Source organism: Macrotis lagotis, chromosome X (genome assembly GCF_037893015.1).
Source record: "Macrotis lagotis isolate mMagLag1 chromosome X, bilby.v1.9.chrom.fasta, whole genome shotgun sequence".
In the NCBI taxonomy this organism is placed as follows: domain Eukaryota; kingdom Metazoa; phylum Chordata; class Mammalia; order Peramelemorphia; family Peramelidae; genus Macrotis; species Macrotis lagotis.
In genome coordinates, this window is record NC_133666.1 from 409,931,864 (window position 1) to 409,952,014 (window position 20,151).

General features: G+C 36.8%; 1 long non-coding RNA gene across 1 annotated transcript in view; it reads left to right on the plus strand.

Moving 5' to 3' along the window:
* LOC141502125 (uncharacterized) overlaps positions 1-19,749 on the plus strand; it is a 29,633-nt gene extending 9,884 nt beyond the window's left edge. Inside the window, exons 2-3 of the long non-coding RNA XR_012472414.1 lie at positions 2,601-2,674; positions 19,691-19,749. This is a non-coding gene — a long non-coding RNA (uncharacterized LOC141502125). The remainder of the gene's footprint in view (positions 1-2,600; positions 2,675-19,690) is intronic.
* Positions 19,750-20,151: the final 402 nt, after the last annotated feature.

The following is a 20,151-nucleotide window of genomic DNA, read 5'->3' on the forward strand; positions in this document are numbered from 1 at the left end:
TGAAGTGGAAAGATGTTGTTACCATTGGAGAATGAATTACTGACAAAGTCTCTAAATCAAATAAATTATAACAAAGTCAAGGATTCGGTATTTATAAACCTCTACAGAAATTTAAAATAGTAAAATTGAATTCCAACTTATGAACTTTTAGACCTTTAAGCATAACAATGGACTGATACCCACAAAACGTAAAAAGTGCAGAGAAAGTTCTCTAGAATAGTAGGTAGTCATGTGGACAATCTCTATGTAACCAGGAAAAAGAATCAAGGAGGAAGCAACAGTAGAGTTGGGTTACTATCAGCACCAATAGAGGGAGTACCTTCATGGATGAAATCATGGATTGATTAAAGTATAGGGAGAACAGAAAAACACTTTTATGATTAAGAAACCAGGATCATATCAACAGTCTAAAAGAAGTCATCTAAAGATTTTCTCATATCATTTTCAAAAACAATTTGCTATTTACATATTAAACCTGCTTGTTGGTTTACTAATAAAAATGTTTTCATGTTTAAAAAATGGTTTCAGATCTAGTTCTTTTTTAATTTCTTTTGTTTATCATATGTATGACCTTTAAAATTTGGGTCATTTACCATTTTGAGGTATTTTGGAATGCAGTGTAAAATGTTAGTGTCTACCTTTTTTTTCCCAAATCAGTTTTCCTAAGTCTTATAGAATGGGTTCTTGATTGAATATGTAACTATTATATTTGATCATTTCAGTTTCTACTATTGATTAGAGCTTTCATGTCTGTCAAAGTTGTTTTCTCTATAATGTTGTCAGTGTATACATTATTCTTATTCTGCTCATTTCACTTTGCAAAAGTTCATATAGATCTTCTGAGTTCCCCCCTCAAATCATCTGTTTTATCATAGGTAAAATAAAGTAAAAGAATTCTATAAAAGATATCATATGATCATCCTTAATAAGTCACCATATCCTTATATAACCAGAGGTTAAAATACATAGGTGGTCATTGGGACAGGCAATAAAAATCATGGTTTTAGTAGAGTATTCAGGTTTTCACAACTGTACATCATGAACACTGTCTTCAAAAGGAAAATCAAAAGGTACATATCTCAATTGAAAAAATGACAGAAAATATGTTTACTGATCTGACATTAAGTATCTACACTGTGCGTAATAACTCAATGCAAGATTCAAAGGTTACAGGGAAAATGATGACATAGTCCAGAACCCACTGACCTCAAGGAATTTACCTCCTACTGGGGGAAGATCAAAGTCAATCCAAAATTAGAAGAGATCATAAAGTTGAGAATAAAACACTATCTAAAATTATAACTGATGTAAGATAAACTGTTTTAAAAAGCTGCCTACTCTAAAAAATATAACTGAAAATAGAGATATTAATTCCATGACCATTTTTAGAGAAATCTAATAAATGAAAAATGGCCCCAATAATGAAGTGACTGAAGTAACCATATCAGCAAACACAAAATCTCCAGTGGCCAAAGGAAGAGACCTATTACCCAGGAAAAAAACATCAAAGCAGGTTCATTTTACCAAATATTGTGGAGAGTACTCACCAAAGGATTAGCTAGAAAGTGTATCGGGGGCATATACATCGAACCTTGTTGTCCTATATATGAGCACCTAAAACCCAGGGAGGTTAAAAGATTTGCCCAAAGCTACCCAGAATAGATGTAAAGAAACTAGGTTTTGAACTTAAGTGATCTGACTTCTACAGAAGTATTCCTTCCTGCCTAAGTAAGCAGAGAGATGATGCTAGATCATGAACTTGTGTCTATATACAAAATAACAGTCATTGAACAGAAGAAAAAAAATCTTTTGGTGAAATTCAGATAAAATCTAACATATCATTCCAAAAGAATTTGAGAGCCAAAAGGAGGAAAGTAATAAATCAAATCAAATCAAATACATATTATTAGGTAATTTCAAAGCAGCTTCAGGATCATAGCATTTTAAAGCTAGAAGAAATTTTAAAAGTCATAAAATCTAATCCTCTAATTTCACAGAAAGGGGAACTTAGGATCCTAAAGGTTGTGATTTTCCCAAAGTCATAAAAGTAATAAAAGATAGAGGCAGGTTTTAACTGACATTTGGAATCCAACCAATTGCTCTTAATATCTATGTCATGTGCAGGTAAGGAAATAACAACAGCCCTGAATAAAATGAAGTAAGGAAGAGGATCTGAATGACGCTACAGAAAAAAAAGAAATTTTCCTGAAGATTACAAAATTTCAAAATAACTCAGTATAAATTTTCAAGATATCTGCAAAAGGTTTTAGGAAAAAATCTAACAGAATGAAAACAATTGTATATTTACTGTTAAATGAAAGACTATTAGAGTTGAGAACATATTTTGCAAATGAACCCATGCATGAATGTGAGCTTGAGGTAGTAAGTGAATTAGGGAAAGAAAAGACAGCATCTCCCAATCCAAACATCTATTTAGTTGACTATAAAATTCTTTATAGAATGGTTTGTGGCTGCATCAATGATATCCTTGATGAAATCATGAGAATTATAGATTGCTTTCTTAGAGAAGCTATTACAGTGGATTTCATATTTAAAGCCAATTTTTTTGGCTGATGTTTTCATCAATGTGTCTGTTTTAGGTTCTATAAATAACTGAGAGGCAGCATAACCAAGTGGATACAGGGTCAGACTTGGAGTCGGGAAGACCTTGGGTGTAAGTATTGTCACATACTTGCTATGTAATATGAGTAAATCTGTTAACTTCCGAGTGTTCTAATTTACTTTCTAAGGTCACATATTATATTTATATTCCTGTTCTGAAGTGGTGGAAGGTCTTCTTTTCACACTGGGTCAAAGGGGGAAAATATATCTATTCTGAAGTCTAAAAAAATAGGATAATTCATATAAAATAGTTTCTTATTTTCACATCCATCACAGAAATCAGTTCAAAAAGTATAGAAAGGGTTTCTGCAAAGGAATGAGAATTTTGAAAAAGCCTTTGATTCGAACTCCCCATAAATTTGACCTTTTAGATCTCAGGTATGATGGAAGCTAAACCATTGATGATCTTAAGAATGACCTCCTTGCCCCCTTAAAGGGGAACCCCTAGCTTACATGTATCATACTCCCACTAAAACTTTCAAATCAGTCAACTCAAGACTTCATATTGACAAGGGGATAAAGTCAAAAGAGTAGTTACATTTCAAGTCTATAACACCATCAGGGAAATATTCCATTTTCAATATTTATATAATCATAAATAATATTGATTCAACTGTGTAAGTAAACTCCAGTAAATAAATTTCCCAATACATCCAAGATAAAATGCTATATGCTCTGTTTGGCATTCAAAAAACCCTTCATACCCTAGCTCCTCCTTCTTTTCCATTTTTCTTACTCCTTATGCCTTACTACATACTTTTTTATCCAGTGCCACTGGCCCCTTCCTGTTCCTTTCTGAGAACTGGGTATTTTTTTCAGGTTATTCCCCATTCTTGGAATGCTCTCTCTCCCTTCTCATCTCTGTCTCTTTGCTTCCTTCAAGTCCTAACTAAAATTCCATCTTCTACAGAAATGACTTAACCAACCTTTCTTTTTTTTAAAAAAATATATTAATATTTTATTTGTTTTCCAATTGTATTCAATAGAAGACTTTACCAATCATTTTTGCAAGGTTTTGAATTTTGCAATTTTACCCCACCCTCTTCCCTCCCCCCAATAGAAGGAAATCTGAGATAGACTTTATATTTGATTCCATGATATGAATAAATCAAAATTGAATGTGTTGAGAGACAAAACATATCCATAAGGAAGAAAGAAAATATTAGAGATAGCAAAATTATATAATACATAAGACAACATTTTAAAAGTTGAAGATAATAATCTTTGGTCTTCCTTTAAAGTCTACAATTCCTTCTCTAGATGGTATTCTCTGTCACAGATTCCCTAAAATTATTCCAGATCATTGCACTGATGGAGTGAGCATTCCCTCAAAGTTGATCATCACCCCCATGTTGCTGTTAGGGTGTATAATGTTCTGGTTCTGCTCATCTCACTCAGCATCAATTAATGCAAGTCTTCCAAGCTTTTCTTAAATCCCATCCCTCCTGATGTCTTATAAAACAATGGCGTTCCATCACATACATACACCATAATTTGTTCAACCATTCCTCAGTTGATGGACATCCCCTCGACTTCCAATTCTTTGCCACTACAAACAGAGCTGCTTTGAATATCTGAATATTCATGTGAGTTGTTTTTTTTTTACCATTTTTCATGATCTCTTCAGGGTATAGACCCAGTAGTGGTATCCACATTTTTATTGCCCTTTGAACATAATTCCAAATTGCTCTCCAGAAAGGTTGAATCAGTTCACAGATCCATCAATGATGCATTAGTGTCCCAGATTTCCCACATCCCCTCCAACACTGATCACATTGGCCAATCTGAGAGGTGTAAATTGGTACCTCAGAGACGCTTCAATTTGCATTCCTCTAATGAATAATGATTTAGAGCAATTTGTCATATGACTATAGATAGCTTTGATTTCCTCACCTGAAAATTGCCTTTGCATATCCTTTGACTATTTGTCAATTGGTAAATGTTTTTTTGCTTTTTTTTTTTATAAATTTGACTCCTTTATATATTTTGGAAATAAGACCTTTATCAGAAACACTAGTTGTAAAAATCATTTCCCAATTTGCCACATTTCTTTTGATCTTGGTTATAGTGGTTTTGATTATGCAATAGCCTTTTAATTTAATATAATCATAATTATACAGTTCTTTTTTATAGTGTTTTCTATCTCTCTTCCTTGGTCATAAATTGCTCTCCTTTCCATAAATCTGACAGGTAAATTATTCCTTGGTCTTACTTGCTTATAATATTATCTTGTATCTCTAAATTCTGTACCCATTTTGATCTAATCTTGGTTTTTGTGTGAGATGTTGGTCTAATATTAGTTTCTGCCATACTACCTTCCAGGTTTCCCCCCCCCCCCCCCGCAGTTTTTAATCTAAGAATGAGTTCTTGTCTAAGAAGCTGGACTCTTTGAGTTTATCAATTCCTATAAAAATTTCCTGCTATCTCTTTTGCACCTAATCTACTCCACTGAACCATCACTCTATTTCTTAGCCAATACCAGACAGTTTTGATGACTGATGCTTTATAATATAATTTTGGATCTGGTAAGACTAAGGCACTTTCTTTTGTATTTTTTCATTAAATCTGTTGATATCTTGACTTTTTGTTTTTCATATGAATCTAGTTATTATTTTCTATAGCTCACTAAAATAAATTTTTGGAAGCTTGATTCCAAATAAGTAGTTTTTGTTATATTAGCTTAACCCATCCATTTGTCCATTTATTTAGATCTGATTTTATTTGAGTGAAAAGTATTTTATAGGGTGGCTAGGTGGCACAGTGGCTAAAGCACTGGCCCTGGAGTCAGGAGTACCTGGGTTTAAATCCAGTCTCACATACTTAATAAATACCTAGCTGTGTGGCCTTGGGCAAGCCACCTAACCCCTGGTTGCCTTGCAAAAAAAAAAAAGAAAAGTATTTTATAGCTGTTTTCAGTTTCTAAGTATCTTATGCTATCTGAACTTATTTTAGTTTAGTTTAGTTTAAGTTTTTGCAAGGCAAATGGGGTTAAGTGGCTTGCCCAAGGCCACACAGCTAGGTAATTATTAAGTGTCTGAGGCCAGATTTGAACTCAGGTACTCCTGACTCCAGGGTTGGTGTTCTATCCACTGTGTCACCTGAAGTTATTTTAAATGAGATTTCTCTCTGTTGCTCTCTGTTGCTGCTGTATCATGTTATCAATATATAGCAATGCTAAGGATTTATATGGGTTTATTTTATATCTATCCTGCAACATTGCTAACATTGCTAATTGTTTCCAGTAGTTTTTTAGATTATTTTTTAGAGTTCTCTAAGTATACCAACATATCATCTGCAAAGAGTAAGAATTTTATTTCTTCCTTCCCAATTCTAATTCCTTCAATTTCTTTTTCTTTTCTTATTGCTAAAAACTAAAATTTCTAATACAATATTGAATAGTAGATATAGTCTTCTCCATTCTTTTACTTTTACACTGTAGCTCTCTGCTTCAAACATGTTTCTTTTAAGCACCATTTTGTAGAATTCTGATTTTTAATCTACTCTGCTATCTTCTTCCATTATATAGGAGAACTCATTCCATTCACATTCAAAGTTATAATTACTAATTCTTTATTGCTCTCCATGCTATCTTCCCCCATTTGAATTTTCCCCCTTTTTCACTGTATCCCTATTCCACAGTATTTGACTTGTGAATACCACCACTTTCAGTGTTTTTACCTCCTTCTATCCAATCCCCCTTTCTTTCCCTTTTCCCCTAATTCCTTCCCTTCCTTTTGTCAGTTCATCCTTTACTCCCTCTCCCCCCTTTCCCCTCTTAATACTTGAAAAGCAAGATAAATTTCTAAACTCAAGTGAATGTGTGTTTGAGTCAATTTGAATCAAATCTGATGAGAATAGGATTCAGCAGGCTCTCACCTTGCCCCTTCTCCCCCCCCTCTATTGTAATAGGGACTTTGTTCCACTTCATGAGATGTAATTTACCCCATTCAGTCTCCCCCTTCCTCCCATCTCTTTACTGTTCTCCCCTTTTTAAGGAGATATTATTTTTATAACATTCTATCAGTGTCATGGATAAGTCATGAGTATCCATTACTTCTGGCTAAGTATATTCCCTCTAATAGAGTTACATTTCTCAAGAGTTATGAGAATCTTTTTCTCAGGTGGGGATATAGCCAGTTTCTTTTCCCCTGTTTACCTTTTTATGTATCTCCTCAGTCTCCTGTTTGAAGACCAAATTTTCTGTTTAGTTCTGGTCCTTTCATCAGGAAAAGTTGAAAGTCTCTTATTTCATTAGGAGAAAGTTCAGTTTTGATGTATAGTGAATTCTTGGCTGCATTCCAAACTCCCTTGCTCTCCAGAATATTATATTCCAGGCCCTTGTATCCCTTAATGTTGATGCAGCCTGTTCCTGTGTAATCCTGACTGTAGTTCCTTGGTATTTGAATTGGTTCTTTCTAGTTGCTTGCAGGATTTTCTCCTTGAACTGATAGTTCTGGATTTTGTCCACAATGGTATTTTCATTTTGATATCCCTTTCAGGAGGAGATTGATATATTCTTTCAATGACTATTTTGCCCTCTGGTTCAGGACATCAGGGCAGTTCTCCTTCACTATATCCTTACTTATAGAGTCCAGGTTTTTGTTTTTCTTCAAGGCTTTCAGAAAATCCTATGATTATTAAATTTTCTCTCCTGAAGAGATGTTTTTGGCCAATGAGATATTTTATATTTTCTTTTGTTTTTACATTTTTTAAAATTTTGTTTAGCAGATTCCTGGTTTCTCATAAATTCATCATTTTCCCAACAGATTCCGCTTTTCTTTTTTTTTAGAGAAGAGTTTTCTTCATTTATCTTTTGCACCTCCTTTTTCAATTGGTCAATTCTAGTTTTGAAGAAGCTGTCTTTTCCCATTTATCCAATTTTGATTTTGAGAGAATTATTTTCTTTTTTTACTTGTCCAATTGTATTTTCATAAGGTTTGTTTTCTTGTTGTAAGATGTGAATTTTTTCTTACATAATGTTAAATTTCTCTTGCATTTCTTTTCCCATTTTTCCCATTTGATTTTTAAACTCCTTTCTGATTTCTTCTAAGAAGTCTTTCAGGGCTGGAGACCAATTCATAGTCCTCTGAAACTACAGTCCTTTCTGAGTTATGATCCTTGTTTTCAAGGTAATATCCAATGGACCCCAGTTTGTGCTGGCTTTTCTTCATTCCAGGTCCTTTCCCTAGGGCCTTGTGTTGGAGGAGGGGCTGGTTCACAGACCTTAGGTATTGAGATTCCTCAGTGGATTACTCAGTGGGTTGGCCTGTAGGGGATGCCAGAAGCTTTCTCCCTAGGCTTGGGGTGGGGGTGGGGATACAGGATCTGGGCTGTCCCCTCACAATCAGGCTAGAAAGTTAATCAATTTAATCAGCAATCAGTGTTGCAGGAGATCTGCAGATTACGGGGTCTTGGGGCAAGGAGCAAACACCTGAGGGCTCTCACTGTGTTTGCTCTGGAGAAAGTCATGCTCCCCCTTCCCCCAGGGATGGGTTGGGAGACTCAATTGGAAATTTGAGAGCTCAAGGCAGGGTCTTCCAGATCAGTCAAACTGACTGGATCTGTGTCTGGACTTCTGTGCTGACTTTCTCCCACCAGCCATTCACAAAGCAAATACTAACACCACTGTTCTCAGGTTAGTCCCCAGCCTCAAGGCCTCACCTTGTCACCCTTGCTCTTGGTCTCTGCACTCTGCCCCAAGCATGCCCATATTCCCCTGTCACAAACCTCTCTGCTAGATGTTCTCCTCGGTTCTTTTCTGGGTTCTGTGGATCCAAAATCTGTTAAAAGGCTTGAATCATGTTAGTTCTGAGGGGAAAAAAATACAGAAGAGCATAAAACAGTGCCTGGTTTCTCTCCACCGTTTTGTCCAGAAGTCTCCAACCTGTCTTGATTCTGGTCCCTTCCAAGGTATAATTATTTCCTTTTTATCCTATATATAGAAATTTGTTTGCTTGTTGTCTGCCTTATTAGATTGTGAGGTCAGTGAGTATTATGCCTCTTTTTTATATTTTTTCAATTACATGCAAAGATAGTTTTCAACCTTCATCTTTAAATAAGCTTTACTACCTCCTTCCATGCCTTCCCCATCTTCATGACAGTGAGTAATCTGATACAAGCTATACATGGACAATGATGTTTAACATATTTACATATTAGGAAAGAAGAATCAATACTAAAGAAAAAGGAAAATCAGAACAAGTTTTAAAAAGTGAAAATAGTACACTTTGGCATTCAGACTTCACAGTCCCCCCTCCCCAACATGGATGGCATTTTCTATCACAAGTCTGTAAGAACAATAGTGGATCACTAAGATGCTGGGAGGAGCTAAGTTGCTCATCATAATTGCCCATCACACAGTGTTGCTATCCTAGTTCTGCTCAATGCCCTCAGCACTAGTTCATGGAAATCTATCTTTCCATTTTGCTTCTTTTTATATCTCCAATGCTTAGCATAGTGCTTGGTACATGCTAGGAGCGTAATAAACATTTCTTGACCAACAACTAATAAGTTAAAATCCAAATTACTGATATATTTCTCACTTACATATCATTCAAGCTCTCATTTACATGCAGAAATAATAAATAATAATGAGCTCACCAGTCTTTCATTCAACACACAATTATTTCAGCCTGGCCAATGAGTCTTGGTTCTGGTTTTTTGTGCATTTAAGAGTCTACTTCTGGAAGTGTCTGATAACTCAGAATTAAGGGACCTAGCTCTTCATGTGAGATATGCACAAGAGTTCCCAGTCTGCTTATTGCAAGCCTTTTTGATAAGCTGCTGAGCCAAAACTGAAGTCTTACAAAAGATTACCACTGGGTTAAACCAGGCTTCTTTTATTCCTGGCTAGTTTGAGTGGTAGGGATATATTAAAAGTCTGGGTGCTGAGGTGCCTTGGGTCCTTCCCATCTTTTCACCTCCCACCTCACCTCCCAGTGACATATGATCCACAAATATGGGCTTCTCTTCTTTATCTCTTTGTGTTCATTCTTTCTTGATTTTAGATGAAAGAATATTGGACTTGGTAGAGAGAGTAAGCTACTATGTGCTTGCAAGAATTTACAGAATTTACAGACAGGTGAGGTAGGTGGGACAAAATTCCCAGTGGCCCTTTACCCAACCTAGAAGTAGATGAAAGATATCTAAGAGAAAGCAAAAGAGACTCATTCATGAACTATATTGCATTTGAAGTGAACTTGGTGGAAGTGAATGCTTTTTAGCAATTATTTCAAAAGTAAACTCTTTCTCCCCTGGGGCTAAAGTGTTTTAGGAAGTAGTGTATATGTGTGTGTGTGTGTGTGTGTGTGTGTGTATGTGTGTGTGTGTGTGTGTGTTATGTTCATGTTAAACTAACCTGCTCAGAAAGTGTTAGGTTCCTGCTGGCTAGCCTGTCCTTACCCAGGCAAACATTGAAGGGGGCAAGAGACAAAAGAGACAAGGATGACAAGTTCTCCTTAAAGTTCTCCTAGTTCTTTTTTTTAATTCTTTTTAACTTTTTTAATTTTTTAACTTTTTAATTTGTTTTCAAATTATATACAATACGAATATGTACCCAACATTTTTGTAAGGTTTTGAATTTTACAATTCCTCCCTTCTGTCCCTCCCCACAGAAGGCTCTCTGTACTACCTGTACCACCACTCTATTTCTCCCCACTCTCATTTATTCTACTCTCTGTCTCTCTCCTTTCATCCTGGCCCTGCCCAAAAGTGTGTTGAATCTGAGTACCCTCTCCCCTGATCTTCCCTCTCTTCTATCACCTATTCAACCCCCCCCATTCCTCCTTATCCCATTCCTTTCTTCTTATTTTTCTCTAGGTTAAGATAGATTTACTTAACCTATTAATTGTGAATGTTATTTCCTCTCTGAGCCATTTCTGATGAGAATGAAGGCTCACTCATTCCCCCTTGCCTTCCCCCTTTCCACTCCATTGAAAAAGCTTTTTTCTTGACTCTTATGTGAAATTTCTTAGCTTCTTCTTCATCTCCTTTCCCTTCCTCCCACTACTTCCCCTTATCATCCATTGACTCCATCTTTTTACTATGTTGTACCATTATATTCCACTCCATCCTATGTCCTGTCTATATATGCTCCTTCTAACAGCTCTTATAAATGAGGAAGTTCATATGAGTTATCAATATCTTCTTCCCATGCAGGAATACAGCATCATCAAGTTCCTCATAGTTAGTCCCTCTCTTCCACTCGCTCTATGGTTCACCAGAGTCCTATACTTGGAGATCAAACTTTCTGTTCAGCTCTGGTTGTTTCAATAGGAAAGCTTGAAAGTCCCCTATTTCATTGAAAGGCATCTTTTCCCCCTGAAAGAGATTGTTCAGTTTTGCTGGGCAGTTGATTCTTGGCTGTAAACCAAGATCTTTTGCCTTCCAGAAGATCATATTCCAAGCTATAAGAGCCCTTAATGTAGATGCTGCCAGATCCTGTGTAATCCTGACTATGGAGCTTCAGTAGTTGAAGTGTTTGTTTCTGGCAGCTTTTAGAATTTTTCTCTTTGATTTGGGAGTTTGGGAATTTGACTATAATATTCCTAGAAGTTTTTCTTTTGGGATCCCTTTCAGGAAGTGACCAGTGAATTCTCTTGATTTCTATTTTACCTTCTGCTTCTAGGATCTCAGGGAAATTTTGCTGTATTATTTCTTGTAAAATGAAATCTAGGCTCTTCTCCTGATTGTGGCTTTCAGATAGCCCAAAATTTTTTAAATTATTTCTTCTGGATCTGTTTTCAAGGTCAGTTGTTTTTCCAATGAGATGTTTCACATTTTCTTCTAATTTTGGGCTTTTTTTGGAAGAGTTTTATTTCTTCCTGATTTCTTGCAAAGTCATCAGTTTCCTTTAGTTCCATTCTGCATTTGAAGGAATCATTTTCTTCAGAAAGCTTTCTTATCTCCTTTTCCAGCTGGCCAATTCTGCTTTTTAAGGCACTCTTCTCCTCCTTTGGCTTTTGTTTTGCTCTTTCCATTAGGCCTAAACTGGTTTTTAACATATTATTTTCTTCAGTATTTTTTGTATATCTTTCACCAAGCTGCTGATTTGGTTTTCATGATTTTTATGCATCAATCTCATTTCTCCTCCCAGTTTTTCCTCCTCAAAGTCTTTTTTGAGCTCATTCATAGTCTGAGCCCATTTTCTATTTCTCTTGGAGGTTTTTGATATGGAAGTTTTGATTTTGTCATCATCTGAGTATGTGTTTTGATCTTCCATGGGACTAAAGTAATTCTCTATGGTCAGATCCTTCTTTTTCTATTGTTTACTCATTTCCTCAGCCCAAGACAGCACTTCCAAGGCTCTGGGGTTTTTTTGGGAAGGGCTCCCCACTGGGACCTTTATTCCTCCAAAGTCTTATGCTCTCTTGCCTGTGCTTTGATATGTAGATGGACCCATACTTTCCTCTACCCTGGGGCCATAAGGAGGATCCTGCTATTTTAGTATGGAAGCCCAAACTGCAACCTCAATCTGAGTGTAGGCAAACAGTAGAGTCCTACACCAGGGAGAGCAGAGAAATTTCTGTAGACTTCCTATACTGACTGCTTTCCTATACAGGCTGCTTTCTCCAACTTTGTGCTGCAGGTTCTGTGGCCAGTGCTCCGCACTCCACAATCATTCTGGTAAAGCAAAATTCTCTCACCTTCCCTTCAAGCTCTTGCCAGTGATCTCTGGGCTGGGCTGGGTTTGGCTGCACTTTGGCCAGGGTTCTTTTTTCCAAACCCCCATCCTGTGGAAGTTTTAATTGATCTTTGATTGGGAAAATGTAACACTCAGTCTTTCTTTGGGGTGTGTCCCTCTAAATTTTGGCTAGAGTTGTCATTTGTTTGTTTTCTGGAGTTTGAGGGGGGGGGAGTTCCCAGGAAATATCACCTTCATGCCACCATATTGTCTCTGCCCTCTCAAGTTCTCCTAGTTCTCCAAGATCTCCACAATCTCCAAGATCTCTGTTTATTAAACCAGATACAAGTGTTTACATATCCTCTCCAGTCCCTAGTCCTTTCCCACTTCAGTGACACTCTTCAATCAACCAGTAAATGACTCTCTGGTGCTAGAGGATACCAGGTGATGAAATTTTACAGTACTCCCACACACAACAGTCCCTTACATATATATGTCTGGGGAAATGCTGTGTAATTTTTGTTCTTGTTATACTTTCTCAGTAAACATTCCTTTGTAAAAACTAACTGACATTAATTAGTTAAATGAAATTGGGTCACTAATCAATGGATATTCCTGGCATAAAATATGCTAATCATAACTGGGAATTGAGATCAGAGAGAACATACCATGTTTGGTTTCAAACTCATAGCATTTGAGGAAGGATTTGAGAAAGCGATCTTAAAACTAGTAACCTTACAAAGAAGAGAAAGTCAGCTTTCTTCTTGGAGGTCTAGCCAGTGACAGTGGAAGTTGAACTAAATATATCTACAAATTATCCTCCCACACAAAGAAAGCAAAATTCTGATCTCTTTTCTCAAAGAGTTCACATTCATGTGGAGGAAACAGTGTATAAGTATGAGATAGGAACAGTGTTAATGAAAGGTGAATTTAGAGGGAAGAGAGTAGGAATTGTCTCTTGCATGATATAGAAAGGTCTCTTGCAGAAGATGGGATTTGACCTGAACTCTGAAGGAAGATGAGTGAAATTTCTAACCATGGTAAGTAGTTGGTGCAAATATACTGGGTCATAAAATTGAATATCATGTGTAAAGAACAGTATATAGGACAATATAGACAAGCATGGCTGGATTGTAAGAATTTATGGAGTTAAATGACATGTAAGAAAACTAGAAAGGAAGGAAGGAAGGATCCAAGTTGTGAAGGGCTTAAATTTCAAATAGAGTTAGGTAGCAGAGGGAGGTAGGCAACATAGCCAAGCCTGACATTTATCAAGATCACTTTTACAGTTGAACAGAGCCCCGTCTCTAGTGGGGAAAGACATGTGGCAAGGAGATTGTCCCAGAACATTATGGAAATCATCCAGATAACAGATGATGAGGGTCTATACATTGTACTGATACCACCATATTGTTAAGAACATTACAAGGCCTTCAACATATTGGACATCCTGAATGTCCAATTTTTATAGAAAGACCTTTACAAGAGGCACAGGTGAGCACTTGTGACTGAATTACAATATGTACCAATTGAAAGAGTATGAGCATTTGAATTCAATTAATAGGCAATTAAGCATCTACTACTTGCCAAGTACTGTGATAAAGATCCATTCCTTTCCTTCACAAATTGTACATTTATGGGACTTTGTTCTTTCTCAGCCTCCTAACCCACTAAGAAGTCATATACCTTCTTATGTTCAACCTCACAAATGACTCCCAAATCAATATCTTTGTGTTCTTCCTTGATCTCGCTCCCAAGTTCCAATCCCTCTCTTCTATTGTCACCTGGAAATTCCCATAAGAATATCCAGTTTTTATCTCAAGCTTAATAAAGAGAAAACTGAATTGATCCTCTTCTTCCTCATTTTTCTCATGGTTACCTCATCCAATTGCCTGTTTTCATTCCTTCCTTCCTCTCTCCTGAAATTGATATATTGACTCCCTTGATCTCCTTGACACCATATGCTTCCTTCTCTTCTGTCCTTTACTGATGCTGCTTTACTTCTTTTACTTTTTTTCAATTTCCACTTTAACCAGTATTAATGTTGCCATTTTCTAAGGTTTATTTTATCTCTTTCCATAATCTCTTCTCCATTGAACTTAACCCAAAGTACAACTTCAACGTCAGTAGGATGTAAGCTCTTTGAAAGCAGACACAATTTGTTAAATTTAGTTTCTTTATAGATAATGTTAAGATTTCATCTTTCAGTCTGACCTCTCTTCTGACTTTCTACAGAATAAAGGACTTCAGTTTCCCATTGTTAAACTCTTACTTGATGAAAATACCAATATATCCATTTCAATGGATTCAAAGTTTAATTCATCATCTTGTGTTTGTAATCAGTCAACAAGTCCTACTGAGTTTTTCTTTTCAATTTCTTTCAAATTTGTTCCTTCCTGCCATAAAGCCAGTACAATAGTTTTCAACCACACATTCCATTTCTCATTCCTACAACTCATTCTAAAATTTCAATGACAGATTAATTTTCTAAAGAGAGAGAGTTCTTATCAGATTTCCCAATGACCTAAAAATCTTCAATTATTTCACATTGCCTACCAAATAATGAACATTGTTTTAGCCTTCCCTTTGCATCTGCTGCTTTGCTTAACTTTAACTCTACAGAATAAGATGCCCCTCCTATGAGAAGCTCTTCTCTCCCTATGATTGGAGGACTAGAAGGCAGAATACAAAATTCCTCCCAAGGTATTTTTATAGATGGCAGAAAGTGGACTTGCAACTCATTCCACTTTTTGTCTTTTGCTATTCTAGCCTCCAACTACAAAAAGAAGATTCTTGACTCCTTTTGTCTATTGTCTCCTTCAATTAGATTGTAAGTTCCCTGAGGTCAAAGACTGTATTTCTTTTTATTAATTATATCCTCAGCACTTAGCACAATGTAGGCACATAGTTCATATTTTTAAAACATTTATTACAGTCTATTAAACTCTCAGTATAGATTCACCACAATCTGGATCCCCCCAATCTCTTCAATCTTATTTCTCCTGGTATCTTATCACACAGCCTTTTTTCTCTAAGCCAGTTGAATTATTTGACATATCTCAAATATGTCCTGCATTTTCCCATATCTCTATCTTTGCTCATTGTCTATTCCTGGAATGTCCTCTCTTCCAACTCATTTCCTCTTGTTATCCCCCTTCTTACTCTTCAAAATTCAACTCAGATGCTGCCTCTTTCATTAACTTTCTTTTATTTCATTAATTTGAAGTGATCTTTCCTTCTCCCATCACAACAGATTCTATGCATGTCCTTTTCTAATCCAATTTTTATGGTATCTTTCTTCAATATCTACTCTCAATCTGATTCTACCAAAATAATTTATTTAGCCATTATTTCATTATGTGAGAGCTATTGTGTCAGACTCAGGAATGAAAAATGCCCTGACTTTCAGGAGGTCTACCTTTCTATCAAGAACACTAGGAGGGGGGCAGAGCCAAGATAGCTGCATGAGGGCAGCATTTCCCAGGAATTCCTTCCCCCCAAATCTCCATAAGTCATGAAATTATGACTCTAACCAAATTTTAGAGGGGCAGAACTCACAGAAAGACTGAGTGATACATTTTCCCAGTCCAAGATAACTTAAAAACTCTGCAGGAGTTTTTAGGATTTTGCAAGGCAAATTGGGGTTAAGTGGCTTGCCCAAGGCCACACAACTAGGCAATTATTAAGTGTATGAGGCTGGATTTGAACTCAGGTACTCCTGACTCCAGGGCCAGTGCTCTATCCACTGTGCCACCTAGCCACACCTTGGAAAGGTGCTTTTTATCAGTACAGGGAGTTGAAAAGAAGCACGCACCTCACCGCAGCCGAGCCCAGCCCAACCCAGGGATCACCTGGAACAGCTTGAAGGGGTAATGAGAGAAATCTGCTATAAGAGAATGAGTGTGGAATGAGGAGCACCAGCCATAGAACCTGCATTGGGAATCTGGGAAACCAGCCTGCAACTCTAGCACACAGCCCACAGATGGTAAGGGGATCAGGGGAGACTACAGAAATCTCTCTGCTCTCCCTGGGGCAGGACTCTGCTGTTTGTCCATCCTCAGATCCAGGATGCAGTTTGGGCTTCCATAATAAGGTAGCTGAGCAGGGTCCCTCCTTACAGCTCCAGGGTAGATGGAAGTGGTGTAGTCATCTACATATCAAAGCACAGGCAAGAGACCATAAGACCTTGGGGAAATAAAGGTCCCAGGGGGTGTCCCAAAAATCTTCTAAAGCCTTTGAAGTGCTGTAAATTAGTCTTGGACTGAGGAAATGAGTTAACAACAGAAAAAGAAGAATCTGACCATAGAGAATTACTTTAGTCCCATGGAAGATCAAAACACATTCTCAGATGATGACAAAATCAAAACTTTCATATTGAAAACCTCCAACAGAAATAGAAAATGGGCTCAGACTATGAATGATCTCAAAAAAGACTTTGAAAAGCAATTAAGGGAGGTGGAGGAAAACTTGGGAAGAGAAATGAGAGTGATGCAGAAAAATCATGAAAACCAAATCAGCAGCTTGGTGAAAGAAATATAAAAAATTACTGAAGAAAATAATATGTTAAAAAACCAGTTTAGGCCAATGGAAAAAGCAAAACAAAAGGCAAATGGGGAGAAGAATTAAAAAAGCAGAATTGGCCAGCTGGAAAAGGAGATAAAAAAAGCTCTCTGAAGAACACAACTCCTTCAAATGCAGACTGGAACTAAAGGAAGCTGATGACTTCGCAAGAAATCAGAAAAAAAAATAAAACTCTTTCAAAAAAGCCAAAAATTAGAAGAAAATGTGAAATATCTCATTGGAAAACCAACTGACATGGAAAACAGATGCAAAAGAAATAATTTAAAAATTATTGGGCTACCTGAAACTCATGACGAGGAAAAGAGCCTAGACTTCATTTTTCAAGAAATAATCCAGCAAAATTTACCTGAGATCCTAGAAGCAGAGGTTAAAATAGAAATCAAGAGAATTCACCAGTCACCTCCTGAAAGGGATCCCAAAAGAAAAACTTCCAGGAATATTATGGCCAAATTCCAAAACTCCCAACTCAAAGAGAAAATTCTAAAATTTATCAGAAACAAACAATTCAAGTACTATGGCTTCATAGTCAGGATTATACAGGATATGGCAACATCTACATTAAGGACTCTTAAGACTTGGAAAATGATCTTCTGGAAGGCAAATATCTTGCTTTACAACCGAGAATCAACTACCCAGCAAAAATGAACATTCACTTTCAGGGGAAAAGATGGACTTTCAATGAAACATGGGACTTTCAAACTTTCCTATTGAAACAACCAGAGCTGAACAGAAAGTTTGATCTTCAAGTACAGGACTCTGGTAAACCCTAAAGGGGCATGGACAGGAAAGACTAACTATGAGCAACTTAATGATGTTGAACTATTTGTAATCCTGCACAGGAAGAAGATATTGATAACTCATATGAACTTTCTCATTTATAAGAGCTGTTAGAAGAAGAATATATAGAGAGGGCACAGGAAGGAGCATAATATAATGGTATAATATAATAAAAATATGGAGTCAATGGGTGATAAAGGAAGTACTGGTAGGAAGAGAAAAGAGAGGAAGGAGCTAAGAAATTTCACATAAAAGTCAAGAAAAATCTTTTTCAATGGAGTAGAATAGGGGAAGGCAAGGGGGAATGAATGAGCCATCATTCTCATCAGAAATGGCTCAGAGAGGAAATAACATACACACTTAGTAGGGCATAGAAATCTATCCTACCCTACAGAAAAATAAGAAAGGGATGACATAAAAGGGAATGGGGGAGGAAAGGGGTAGAATAGGTTTTAGAAGAGAGGGAAGATTGTAGGAGAGGGTACTCAGATACAACACACTTTGGACAGGGCCAAGATGAAAGGAGAGAATAGAATTAATGAGAGTGGGGACGAATAGAGTGGAGGGGAAAAAATTAGTCATAGCAACTGGGGGAAAAATATAGAAGCAATTTCTCTGGTGGACTTATGATAAAGAAGGCAACTCACCCCAGAGACAGAGCCATTGGAATCTGAACACAGACTGAAGAACATTTTTGCTCTCTCTCACTATTCTTGAGGTTTCTCATCTTCTTGGGGAGGGGGAGTATGTTTACTCTTATAACAAAATTATTGTAATAATATAAAATAAATAATCCAAAATCATAATTAAAAAGAAGAACACTAGGAAGGTAACAGCTAGGTGGTACAATGGATAGACCATCAGCCCTGGAGTCAAGAGGACCTGAGTTCCAATTCGACCTCAAACACTTGATAACTGCCTAGTTGTGAGCCTGGGCAAGTCATTCTTTTTTTTTTTTTTTTAGTTTTTTTCAAGGCAATGGGGTTAAGTGGCTTGCCCAAGGCCACACGGCTAAGTAATTATTAAGTGTCTGAGACCAGATTTGAACTCAGGTACTCCTGAATCCAAGGCCAGTGCTCTATCCACTGTGTCACCTAGCCACCCATGGGCAAGTCATTCTTAACCCCATTTCCTTAAATAAACATTTTTTTTTTAAAAAAGAGAATGTACTAGGAAGTTACTGGTACTGAGGGAATCTGACCTAACATAAAAAACTCTTTCAAGTCTCAGTATTTAGAAGAATACCAAGGAAGCAAAAAAATCACCTAACCAAAACAAATTTCCCTAAATCTAATAAAGAAAATCCACTTCACAAATGCCAATCGAAAACTAAATATACCATATTCAATTTTAATTTTAACTAACACAACAGGATGATCAGAGGTTCATATCCAATAATGCTTCTCATCTGACAACTGGTCAAGAGTTGATAATATTTTCTGTTTGCTTTCAAAATTGCTTTCCTAATGAAAGACTATCTAGAGCCTTTCAGTTACCTAGGAAACATGGAAGGGTTTTGTTGTGGCAATTAGTGAGTAGTCAGCTAATTTATATACTCACACTTTGTTCTGGATTCCAGATACTGAGCCAAGGAGCTTTTTCTTCTAAATATTTGTTGTACCTTTCACAATAGATTTACTTTTGGAAATTCAATGGTGACTGCATCCCAAAGTGGGGGGGGGGATCCCTCAATAGTATGCTGTGATATTGATGAAATTCTCCTGCTTTTTATGGAATGCATCCCATTCCCCTTTATCAGTGAAATTGGTGGGGAAAAGACTGAATTTAGATAATCAGTAGGTCTGTATTCAATTCTGGGCTCTGTCAGATACTACCTATATAAATATGAACATGTTGCTTAACTGCTCTACATTTCAGGTTCCTCATCTCTAAATTAGCAGTCATGTACTGAATTATCTCTAAAGTATATTCAAACTTTAGGATCCTGTGATATGAATTGACTATAAGGACAGCTATCTTGGCCCTGGAGTCAAGAAGACATGGGTTCAAATCTAGCCTCAGACATTTAACCCTTTAAAGTTGTTTGACATTGGACAAGTCGCTTAATTCTGATTGCTTCCCATCTAGAGCCAGTTCCTGATCCATACCTGGTCACTGGATCCAGATAACTCTGAAGGAGAAAGCAAGGTTGGTGTCATTGCACAGCACCCAATCATTCAAATCCAATGCATGTGCTTGTCAGGGCAATCCCTGATGCCATGGACTTCTTCAACAGTAACAAAGGCCCTGGGAAGGCTGCTACTCCCAGAGAAATCTCTTCCCGGTACAAGTAAAAAGTCAGCTTTCAGACTTCTAATGAGTTGCATAAAGAAGGAAGATGCTCCTTGTCAGTAAAAGATAAAATATGAGCAAAAGATAAAATATGGTAGTAGACACAGTGTTACTCTGCCATTCAACTCCAACAACAAATATTGATTAAATATCTCTGACAGAGATATAGCTGGACATTGAATAAAATGAGGAAGACTCTTTGTATGGGCTTAATAAGATACAGTCTTTTTACTTTTGGAGCTGAGAGTCTAATAGAC